We start from the raw sequence: 12953 nt of genomic DNA, 5'->3' as shown, positions 1-12953 counted from the left end.
TTAGCTGAATTTGGCTCTCTCATATAGCCGATGGAATAATTGATGTTTGAAATATGGCAGTTAAAATTATAACCATCGACTCCCACAAAGGAAGGAGAAGAATTATAACCATTGAACCCTATAGTTGCTAAAACTATAGCCCCTGCAAATGATAGTTGAAATAGTGTTATATGATACTTTAAATATATGTGAGAGAATATAGAGGGTGGAGTTATGGGAAATGGAAGAATATAGATGGTAAAATCATTTTAATTGATACTGTATATTGATATGTAGATACATGAATTTGTATCACTGATGGAGTTGCTATACGGTGAAAGCAAGTGAGAAGAGATTTTTTTTTTGACTCAACAAGAGAGAAGAGTTTGAAGGTTATGAAATAGAATAATGGATGTAGATTCAACAGATAAAACACAGCATCATGTATAAGTAGTACTACATATTCCTGCCTGCTGAAAAATAACCAGTGAGGAGCCAAAATAATAATAATAATAATTCAAAACTAGGAGTAATAGCTTTGCATGGGCTCACTGCTATCCGTTTGGTCTGTGCATTGGAATCGTTCTTATGTGAGCTTGAAATCGTCAAAGTCTTGCAAAGCTCACACAGTGATCCGGTCCTCGTTGCAAAGTCTTGCGAAATCGTCAAAGTCTTGTGCTCGTCCGCAGCTCACACAGTGATCCGGTCCTCGATCCACTCTGATGTGAGCTTGAAAAGCAACTTCCTAAATTTTTCAAGCTGTTCAGCACTGGAGTATCTCAAGATAAAAAATTGCAACTTAGAGACTAGTAGCATCCTTTCCCAGTCTTTAAAGCATCTGAGCATCAAGCATTGCTATTTCAGAAATGATGGCCGGATTCGTATTTCTGTCCCAAATCTTGTTTCGCTGCAACTCAAATCATGCATAGGTAGAACCCCTTGGCTCGAAAGCATGCTGTCATTAGAAACCGCAGTTGTCAGGCCTCAAATCTGCTTGAAGGATTGCTGTCTTGATGGTATTGTTGCTGGGGAGTGTTGTGGTACTTGTCCAGATTGCTGTGGTAATGATGGCCACAAGGGTGGCTGCATACTTCTTGGAGTTTTGTCTCATGCTAAAAACTTGGAGTTGGTAGCTCATCCAATAATGGTAAACTTACACATACTTCCATCTTGATTTTAAATGCATAACTGTTCTGATCTCTACGGTAGTTTCTATCGGGATATCTATCCATCTTTACGTACCAGTTAATGACGAAAATAGTGTAGCCACACGTATTGCCACCATATGAGCTCTTATGTTTTATTATTGTGCACATGCCAGAAGTTCTATATATGTTTATGTGATTGCACTTTGAGATCTTACCCAATTCTAGTTGAGAAAGTCTTGTGATATTGAAAATATCTATTCGGGCCGTATGTTCATGATGTGAATGTCTAAATGATATATCTATCAACAATTCTTTGTAAATTTAGAGAGAGTTGCTAATTATGACATGCTGACATTGGTTCATCCAAAGGTCCAATGCACTTCAGTACTATTGCATTGCGGACTTTAAAATTAGATCCTTGACTGTAACTGTTTTGCACTTTGTTTAGTTTATTTTCAGAAGGGATTTGAGATGGTGCCCTACATTTAATAAGTTAAAAACATTGTTGCTGAACGAGTGGTGCGTGCAACCTGACCTCCATGCACTAGTTTGTATGCTTGAACATTCACCGGTTCCTGAGAATCTGACATTTCAGTTGAGTAAGGTAAATGTTTTATAAATGGACAGTAGCCGAGTTGATGCAGTGTTAAGTTTTATGGAGAAACCAGCTATTTCAGGATACTTGAAGACTATCAAAGTCACATGTGAAGAGGTTGATGACAGAGTTTGCAAAGTTCTGAAGTTCTTGAGTACATTTGGCATTGCAATTACTATCCAAAGGACTAACGGATAGTCGGAGAAAATGTAAGTTAACTTGTGGCTCTCTTCCTGGTTTCAGTACAATTTAGTTGTATATAAAGTACTAGAACACAGTTTAGTTGTATAGAAGCTAGAACGCCTTCATATAATGGGGTTACAAAACACAATCAAATCTATTTTGTTGGATAGTATTATCTAGTGAGGCATCCAACTAATTAACTCCCATGCGAATCAAATCGTCAAATCCTGAGTGCTTCTTTTCAAGAATCAAACTCGGATGAAGTGAGCAAACATGGGTGGCCTTTCGCGCTGCTATGAAACGTGGGTGGACTTCAGGTTAGCATATATAATAAGTGAAATAGTCATACTAGGTGCATGATGGTGAACTATACCTCCCATTCGCTAAAATTCGGGTCCATGTGCAAGCCTCCTTGTCAAGTAACTGTGCAAAAACTTCTTTCCTCACACGATTCCACTTCTAAAGTATCTTTTTTCTTGCATATACTTACACATGATTCAGTTTCAAGAGTTGACGAGGAGCTTTTGGGCCGCTGATGGATGTACCAGCCAACCATTCAGTTTCTAGAGGCGGCGAGGCAAGGAATTTTGGGCTGTCGATAGATGTACCATCCGGTGAGCCGCATTCAGGAATGCAAGGCTTGAAAAACTCGTAGCTGTTTTTCTTCGGTGTGAACTCTTGTAATTTGCAACTCGAATCCATTTGATGAGATGTCTAAACTGATTACTCTGCTTACTGTAATGTACTCCTACTAATATTGTCGACCGTAGAATCGGGGAAAAAGAAAGTGGAACAGACTGTAACACAAACAGGAGTTATTGGGTTTGCGCCTCTTCAACTGTCCAGCGGCATGTGGAGCATTTGATTGGATAAATTTGGTATTTGTGGCTATGCATATTTAACTGTCTCTCGCCTGAATACCACCGTAAAGTACGAGCCCAGTTAAGGAAAAAAATTCAAAAAAAGGGACTATTTTATTTGGCTTCGCCCGGGTTCGAACCGGAGACCTTCAGTGTGTTAGACTGACGTGATAACCAACTACACCACGAAACCACCATGCTATTTTTTCTATTTAGAACGTATTTGATACGGAGTTCCACTTATTGTTGACACGAGAGCTTTTCTACACATTTGCTTCTTCCTTTCTCGTGAGCATGTATATTTGCTTGTTTAAGTGGTCAACATTTAGAGTGGCTCGTATATTCATATGACATGCTTCTTACGGTTTATAAATTTTCCATGCTTAGGGTCGGCTGAAACATTCAACCGGGATAAACTGCAAAAGCAAAAGAGGTGCAATTCGTAATTGACCTGCAAATAGTAAATTTTGAAGCAAGAGAGAACATTATAATTAACACATACACTATATAAACACAATCTAAAATTCTAGAATCATAATTCCCCTGAACCGAAGCAAAAATGTACTCCCTCCGTTCCTAAATATTTGTCTTTAGAGATTTCAAATGGACTGCCACATACAAATGCATATAGACATATTTTAGAGTGTAGATCCACTCATTTTGCTTCATATGTAGTCACTTGTTGAAATCTCTAGAAAGAAAAATATTTAGAAACGGAGGGAGTAGGAGCCAGCAGCCTTCAGCTACACTCCAAGTGCCGTCTTTACTACTAGTAGCTAGGACCATATTCTTTGAGCGGCTAGCTAATTACTTGTACCAATACTAATTTTTCTTTTATCTTGGATCAAAAGACCAAAAGGCATGCTCTTATAGGTACCTAAAAAAGGGGAATACTTTGCAGCCAGCGGACCAACTGATCAGGGTAAAATGCGCATCACTTGTTACCATTTGGTCACACCAGTATAGATCTGTAGTGTTTTAGAGCAGGTCTTGCAACAGAGCCCTCAGGCAGTTCTGGCTTCCGATTCTACTCAACTTGAGCATACACCCATATTCTCCTACAATGTTTCATGTAAAGAAATAAATGTCGCTGAAGGGTTCGCGTGCCTGACAGTGTGGGAGAATCGTTGTTGGGCTCTGCACCGGGATTTTCTGCGCCATCTGCTCTACGAGCCCTGCTGAATTTCTTCTCTGTGTACACTAGGTAACCCGAATTGTGACCAGAAAAAGACACAAGATCATTTTGCAAGTCACCCCCATGATGAAAAGTAGGAGGAATAATAAGTGCAGGAGGAAACTAATTAGTTTTTGCACAAAGTGGGGCACCCGAATTTTCATGGAGTTCAGAAAACAGAAATATAGACTCATCAAACACAATATCACCAGAGATGTAATCACGTCGAATTGATATGTCAGCGATGTAATATATATACCAATGAACAAACACTGGGTAGAACAGAGCTAAAGTTTGTGTTTGTTGAAAGGACGAAGGTCTGGCCATACCGCGCACCCAAATATACGAAGGAAATAGTAGTCTGCTCTAAGGTTGAAAAGAAGTTCTAATGGCGTTTAGGGTTGAATAACTTTGCTAGGTAGGAAATTGAGTGGTAGACCGACGGGCGCGACGCCGGCAGAGGGGAGGCGAATGGGAGGCGGCGGGTTTCATCTAGGGGGAGGGGAGGAGCCTCGGCAGGGCGGAGCGAGCGGAGGGAGAGGAAGGATATAGGGAAGAGAGCTACCGCGGCGAGGAGGAGGAGCGCGCGCGCGTGGGGGGGGGGGGTTGTGTTAAAAACAATGGTGATAAATGTGGTAAAATTCCAAGATGTTAGTGGAATAGATGCGTTAGCAAGTAAAGCAAGACTAATCTCGACAACGTGTCTATGGCAGTTGGCTCTCTGGAGGGGTGCCTGGAGGCGACCATCACGGTGATGACTACATCCGAGGGGGGGGGGGGAGGATCATGGGCAGGTGGCCCCACGTTTTCCCGCCTCCTTTGTTGTTTCGCCGCAGGTGAGGACTCCGGTGGATGTGACTTTCACTACTAGGGAAAAGCCTAGCAGCAGCGCGTGTTTTAGGCCCATCAGTAGCACGGGATGGTGCGCTACTGGTACGGCGCTACAATTAAAGGTTAGCAGTAGCGTGGGTTAACCCACGCTACTGCTATATTGACTTAGTAGTAGTGTTTTCTCCAAACAGCGCTACTGCTAATTACTAGCAGCGCTTCTCCCTGCACGCGCTACTACTATTATTTCGTATTTTATTTCTTTTTTATTTCATGTTTTATTCATACACCTTTATACAAGTTTTCATACAGCAGCAATTTAGAGATTGTTTTTACATCATAATGAGTTATTACATCACTGGGTGAAAGAACCGTGGACTAGTTTCAACTTTCAAGTGGAGGGACATCCACTTGAAACTAATCCGCGGTTCTTTCACCCAATGATATAATAAATATCATCGTCATCATATCATTAACAACTTATCATCATAATACATCATTGTCATATAACACCTCCTCATGATCATCGTTTTCATCAATGAGACATCACATAGCAAGTTGGTCACTAGTCATAATCACAACTACTCCTCATCATCAACTCTAACACATTGTACCACATAATAAATATTGTACCTCATAGGACCTACTACATTCTCTTAGGACCTACTATATTCTCTTACGTAAAATAGCATAAAACAAGATAGCCCGTGACTCTCTATTATGGAGAATGGAGATTATCCTGTCTCCAATTCTTGCCTTTCGCACAATGTTGCTTCCAAGTAGCTCCTTACGACTGTCCATACATTTTTTTTTCCATTTTGTGATTTTCATGTCTCCATCTCTTTTAGAAATCCGATATGGACATGTGAGATTCGTAGGACGACCTGGCTGTATGTTCAAAACATTAAGGCGACCTTTCTGATACATCGAATGAGGCACACAATCATCCGGGATTTTCTGTTGAAAAACATAGTAATAACTTCGTAGTTAGCAATGCAGTTAAGTTTTAAAAGAATTTATGCAAAAGATGCACGGATGTCGTAGTAGTAAAAAATCTTAGACATAGCGTCTTGCATGGCATGGGATAAGCGCGCTAGTCGAATTGTAAAAGACAAAAATTACACGTTGAAGTAGTACAAGTCAAGCTTAATTACGAAAAGAACACTTTGCGTCGTAGCTTACCGTATCACAATCGTAGGCCTCCTCGAGCTTAACGCTGAAGCGCCGATCTTCGTCCAGGTGAGGTCTGTCGCAGAAACCCCGGTCGTCGTGGCATCAGGAGCACTCCCCCGGGAGACTTACGTCGCCCGAGTACGACATTTCCTATGTTCATAATTCAAATATTAAACTTGTACAATTAAATATATGTACTATAAAAATTAAACTAGATCATTATTATTCATCACGAGTTGACTATCGGTCTGCCGAGTCTATATGGTAGAGACTTTCCCTCACTGATTCCTTCTCTCTGAAATTTGCGATAGTCGGTGATGGTCGTTACTCCTTCTTTTCCCTAGTGCATAACAAAGGTCTAGCACAAGGAAAAGAAGGAGAAACGACCCCACGACAACAGTCGGGATTCTTCATCCTCTCTCATATATGGTGGTGCTACCTCTTGAGCACTTGCGTTGGTTTTCCCTTGAAGAGGAAAGGGTGGTGCAACAAAGTAGCGTAAGTATTTTCCTCAGTTTTTGAGAACCAAGGTATCAATCCAGTAGGAGGCTACGCGCCAGTTCCTCGCACCTACACAAAACAAATAAATCCTCGCAACCAACGCGATAAGGGGTTGTCAATCCCTACACGGTCACTTACGAGAGTGAGATCTGATAGATATGATAAGATAATATTTTTGATATTTTTATGGTAAAGATGCAAAGTAAAATAAAAGGCAATGAAAATAACTAAGTATTGGAATATTAATATGATGAAGATAGACCCGGGGGCCATAGGTTTCACTAGTGGCTTCTCTCAAGAGCATAAGTATTTTACGGTGGGTGAACAAATTACTGTTGAGCAATTGACAGAATTGAGCATAGTTATGAGAATATCTAGGTATGATCATGTATATATGCATCACGTCCAAGACAAGTAGACCGACTCCTACCTGCATCTACTACTATTACTCCACACATCGACCGCTATCCAGCATGCATCTAGAGTATTAAGTTCAAGAGAACAGAGTAACGCTTTAAGCAAGATGACATGATGTAGAGGGATAAACTCATGCAATATGATGAAAACCCCATCTTGTTATCCTCGATGGCAATAATACAATACGTGCCTTGCTGCCCCTACTGTCACTGGGAAAGGACACCGCAAGATTGAACCCAAAGCTAAGCACTTCTCCCGTTGCAAGAAAGATCAATCTAGTAGGCCAAACCAAACTGATAATTCGAAGAGACTTGCAAAGATAACCAATCATACATAAAAGAATTCAGATAAGATTCAAATATTGTTCATAGATAAACTTGATCATAAACCCACAATTCATCGGTCTCAACAAACACACTGCAAAAGAAGATTACATCGAATAGATGTCCACAAGAGAGGGGGAGAACTTTGTATTGAGATCCAAAAAGAGAGAAGAAGCCATCTAGATAATAACTATGGACCCGAAGGTCTAAGGTAAATGCTACCTCTTGAGCACTGCGTTGGATTTACTCGAAGAGGAAGGGATGATGCAGCAAAGTAGCGTAAGTATTTCCCTCAGTTTTTGAGAACCAAGGTATCAATCCAGTAGGAGGCTACACTCGAGTCCCTCATACCTACACAAAAACAATAGCTCAACGCAACCAACGCGCTTAGGGGTTGTCAATCCCTTCACGGTCACTTACGAAAGTGAAATCTGATAGAGATGATAAATAATATTTTTGGTATAGAGATGCAAAGTAAAAAGTAAAAGCAAAGTAAAAGCAAAGCAATAATAAAGTGATGGAGATTGATATGATGAGAAAGAGACCCGGGGGCCAAAGGTTTCACTAGTGGCTTCTCTCAAGAGCATAAGTATTCTACGGTGGGTGAACAAATTACTGTTGACCAATTGACAGAATTGAGTATAGTTATGAGAATATCTAGGTATGATCATGTATATAGGCATCACGTCCAAGAAAAGTAGACCGAAACGATTCTGCATCTACTACTATTACTCCGCTCATCGACCGCTATCCAGCATGCATCTAGAGTATTAAGTTAAAAACAGAGTAACGCCTTAAGCAAGATGACATGATGTAGAGGGATAGTTTCATGCAATATGATAAAAACCCCATCTTGTTATCCTCGATGGCAACAATACAATACGTGCCTTGCTGCCCCTTCTGTCACTGGGAAAGGACACCGCAAGATCGAACCCAAAGCTAAGCACTTCTCCCATGGCAAGAAAAACCAATCTAGTAGGCCAAACCAAACCGATAATTCGAAGAGACTTGCAAAGATAACCAATCATACATAAAATAATTCAGAGAAGATTCAAATATTATTCATAGATAGACTGGATCATAAACCCACAATTCATCGGTCTCAACAAACACACCGCAAAAAGAAGATTACATCGAATAGATCTCCACAAGAGAGGGGGAGAACATTGTATTGAGATCCAAAAAGAGAGAAGAAGCCATCTAGCCACTAGCTATGGACCCGTAGGTCTGAAGTAAACTACTCACACTTCATCGGAGGGGCTTGGATGATGATGTAGAAGCCCTCCGTGATCGATGCCCCCTCCGGCGGAGCTCCGGAACAGGCCCCAAGATGGGATCTCGTGGATACATAAAGTTGCGGCGGTGGAATTAGGTTTTTGGCTCCGTCCCCGATCGTTTGGGGGTACGTGGATATATATAGGAGGAAGAAGTACGTCGGTGGAGCTTCGAGGGGCCCATGAGGCAGGGGGCGCGCCCTAGGGGGGAGGGGCGCCCTCCACCCTCGTGACCACCTCGTGGCTTTCTTGACGGAGGGTCCAAGTCTCCTGGATCTTATCTGATGAGAAAATCATGTTTCCGAAGGTTTCATTCCGTTTGGACTCCGTTTGATATTCCTTTTCTTCGAAACCCTAAAACAGGCAAAACACAACAATTCTGGGCTGGGCCTCCGGTTAATAGGTTAGTCCCAAAAATAATATAAAAGTGGAAAATAAAGCCCAATAATGTCTAAAACAATAGATAATATAGCATGGAGCAATCAAAAATTATAGATACATTGGAGACGTATCAAGCATCCCCAAGCTTAATTCCTGCTCATCCTCGAGTAGGTAAATGATAAAAACAGAATTTTTGATGCGGAGTGCTACTTGGCATAATTTTAATGTAATTCTTCTTAATTGTGGTATGAATATTAAGATCCGAAAGATTCAAGCCAAAAGTTCATATTGACATAAAAATGATAATACTTCAAGCATACTAACTAAGCAATTATGTCTTCTCAAATAACATGGCCAAAGAAAGTTCATCCCTACAAAATCATATAGTTTAGTCATGTTTCATTTTCGTCACACAAGAGTGCTCTCATCATGCACAACCCCGATGACAAGCCAAGCAATTGTTTCATACTTTAGTAATCTCAAACCTATAAACTTTCACGCAATATATGAGCGCGAGCCATGGACATAGCACTATGGGTGAAATAGAATATAATGGGAGTTATGTGGAGAAGACAAAAAAAGGAGAAAGTCTCACATCAACGAGGCTAGTCAATGGGCTATGGAGATGCCCACCGATTGATGTTAATGCAAGGAGTAGGGATTGCCATGCAGCGGATGCACTAGAGCTATAAATGTATGAAAGCTCAACAAAAGAAACTAGTGGGTGTGCATCCAACTTGCTTGCTCACGAAGACCTAGGGCACTTGAGGAGGCCCATTGTTGGAATATACAAGCCAAGTTCTATAATGAAAAATTCCCACTAGTATATGGAAGTGATAATATGAGAGACTCTCTAATATGAAGATCATGGTGCTACTTTGAAGCACAAGTGTGGTAAAAGGATAGTAACATTGTCCCTTCTCTCTTTTTCTCTCATTTTTTGGGCCTTCTCTTTTTTTATGGCCTTTCTTTTTTTATACCTCACTTGGGACAATGCTCTAATAATGATGATCATCACACTTCTATTTATTTACAACTCAATGATTACAACTCGATATTAGGACAAAGATGACTCTATATGAATGCCTCCGGCGGTGTACCGGGATATGCAATGAACCAAGAGTGACATGTATGAAAGAATTATGAACGGTGTCTTTCCACAAATACTATGTCAACTACATGATCATGCTAAGCAATATGACAATGACGAATGTGTCATGATGAACGGAATGATGGAAAGTTGCATGGCAATATATCTCGGAATGGCTATGGAAATGCCATAATAGGTAGGTATGGTGGCTATTTTGAGGAAGATATAAGGAGGTTTATGTGTGAAAGAGCGTATCATATCACGGGGTTTGGATGCATCGGCGAAGTTTGCGCAAACTCTCAATGTGAGAAAGGGCAATGCACGGTACCGAAGAGGCTAGCAAGGATGGAAGGGTGAGAGTGCGTATAATCCATGGACTCAACATTAGTCATAAAGAACTCACATACTTATTGCAAAAATCTACAAGTCATCAAAAACCTCGGCACTACGCGCATGCTCCTAGGGGGATAGATTGGTACGAAAAGACCATCGCTCGTCCCCGACCGCCACTCATAAGGAAGACAATCAAATAACACCTCATGCTTCAAATTTGTTGCATAACGTTTACCATACGTGCATGCTACGGGACTTGCAAACTTCATCACAAGTACTTCTCAATTTCACAACTACTCAACTAGCATGACTTTGATATTATTACCTCCATATCTCAAAACAATCATCAAGCATCAAACTTTTCTTAGTATTCAACACACTCAAACGAAAGTTTTATTATTAATCTTGCATACCAAGCATATTAGGATTTTAAGCAAATTACCATGCTATTAAGACTCTCAAAATAATCTAAGTGAAGCATGAGAGATCAATAGTTTCTATAAAACAAATCCACCACCGTGCTCTAAAAGATATAAGTGAAGTACTAGAGCAAAACTATAAATCTCAAAAGATATAAGTGAAGCACATAGAGTATTCTATCAAATTCCAAATCATGTATGGCTCTCTCAAAAGGTGTGTACATCAAGGATGATTGTGGTAGACTAACAAGCAAAGACTCAAATCATAAAAGACGCTCCAAGCAAAACACATATCATGTGGTGAATAAAAATATAGCTCCAAGTAAAGTTACCGATAGAAGTAGACGAAAGAGGGGATGCCTTCCGGGGCATCCCCAAGCTTTGGCTTTTAGGTGTCCTTACATTATCTTGGGGGTGCCATGGGCATCCCCAAGGTTAGGATCTTGCCACTTCTTGTTCCATAATCCATCAAATCTTTACCCAAAACTTGAAAACTTCACAACACAAAAGAAAATCTCATGAGCTCCGTTAGCGAAAGAAAACAAAAGACCACTTAAAGGTACTGTAATGAACTCATTCTTTATTTATATTGGTGTTATACCTACTGTATTCCAACTTCTCTATGGATTATAAACTATTTTACTAGCCATAGATTCATCAAAATAAGCAAACAGCACACGAAAAACAGAATCTGTCAAAAACAGAACAGTCTGTAGTAATCTGTAGCTAACACAATATCTGGAACCCCAAAAGTTCTAAAATAAATTTCTGGACGTGAGGAATTTATCTATTAATCATCTGCAAAAAGATTTAACTAAATATCACTCTCCAAATAAAAATGACAGCAGTTCTCGTGAGCGCTAAAGTTTCTGTTTTTTGCAGCAAGTTCAACAAGACTTTCCCCAAGTCTTCCCAACGGTTCTACTTGGCACAAACACTAATTAAACACAAAAAACACAACCAAAACAGAGGCTAAATAATTTATTTATTACTAAACAGGAGGAAAAAGCAAGGAATAAAAATAAAATTGGGTTTCCTGCCAACAAGCGCTATCGTTTAACGCCCCTAGCTAGGCATAACAAGCAAGAATAGATCTAGGTATTGCCATCTTTGGTAGGCAATCCATAAGTGGCTCTCATGATAAATTCATATGGTAATTTTATTTTCTTTCTAGGGAAGTGTTCCTTGCCCTTTTTTAATGGAAATTGAAATCTAATATTCCCTTCCTTCATATCAATAATTGCACCAACCGTTCTAAGGAAAGGTCTACCAAGAATAATAGGGCAAGAAGGATTGCAATCTATATCAAGAACGATAAAATCTACGGGCACATAATTCCTATTAGCAACAATAAGAACATCATTAATTCTTCCCATAGGTTTCTTAATAGTGGAATCCACAAGATGCAAGTTTAGAGAGCAATCATCAAAATCACGGAAATCTAGCAAATCACACAAAGTTTTGGGAATAGTAGAGACACTAGCACCCAAATCACACAAAGCATAAAACTCATAATTTTTAGTTTTAATTCTAATAGTAGGTTTCCACTCATCATAAAGTTTTCTAGGGATAGAAACATCCAATTCAAGTTTTTCTTCATAAGATTGCATCAAGGCATCAACGATATGTTTAGTGAACGCTTTATTTTGACTATAAGCGTGAGGAGACTTTAGCACGGATTGCAACAAGGAAATACAATCAATCAAGGAGCAATTTTCATAGTTAAATTCCTTGAAATCCATAATAGTGGGTTTAGCAACATTTAGGGTTTTAATTTCTTCAATCCCACTTTTATCAAATTTAGCATCAAGATCAAAAAATTCCGAATTCTTAGAACGGCTTCTAGGTAAAGGTGGATCATATTCAAACCCATCATTATCGACATCCTTTTTCTTTTGCAGGTCACACAAATTGACGAAGCTATTAAGATGGCTAGCGGCATCTTCACTAGGAAGGCCGGAGACTGGATCTTTCATGACAAGATTCAACAAAGCAGTATTAATTTCACAAGATTCAGCATCGGTAAGAGGAGCAATCGAAGTGCTAAGGAAATCATTGTTGTTGGTATTGGTGAAGTCACACAATTTAGTATTATCTTGAGCCATCACGACAAACAAGCAATCCAACATACGAGCAAACAAAAAGCAAACGGGCAAAAGAGGCAAATAGAGAGAGAGAGAGAGGGCGAATAAAACAGCAAGGGTGAAGTGGGGGAGAGGAAAACGAGAGGCAAATGGCAGATAATGTAATGCGGGAGATAGGGATTGTGATGGGT

At 40.0% G+C, this 12953-nt stretch overlaps 1 non-coding gene and 1 pseudogene across 1 annotated transcript; one reads left to right on the top strand and one right to left on the bottom strand.

Moving 5' to 3' along the window:
• The first annotated feature begins 925 nt into the window (after window positions 1-925).
• On the top strand, window positions 926-1920 carry LOC147963546 (uncharacterized; annotated as a pseudogene).
• A 964-nt stretch (window positions 1921-2884) lies between these two features.
• TRNAV-AAC (transfer RNA valine (anticodon AAC)) lies at window positions 2885-2958 on the bottom strand. Its single transcript has one exon. It is a non-coding gene; the product is annotated as a tRNA-Val (tRNA).
• Window positions 2959-12953: the final 9995 nt, after the last annotated feature.

The sequence above is a fragment of the Triticum urartu genome, chromosome 6A, assembly GCF_056163025.1.
Source record: "Triticum urartu cultivar PI428250 chromosome 6A, HENAU_Tu73, whole genome shotgun sequence".
Classification (NCBI taxonomy): Eukaryota; Viridiplantae; Streptophyta; class Magnoliopsida; order Poales; family Poaceae; genus Triticum; species Triticum urartu.
This window is presented reverse-complemented; position numbering and strand designations above follow the sequence as displayed.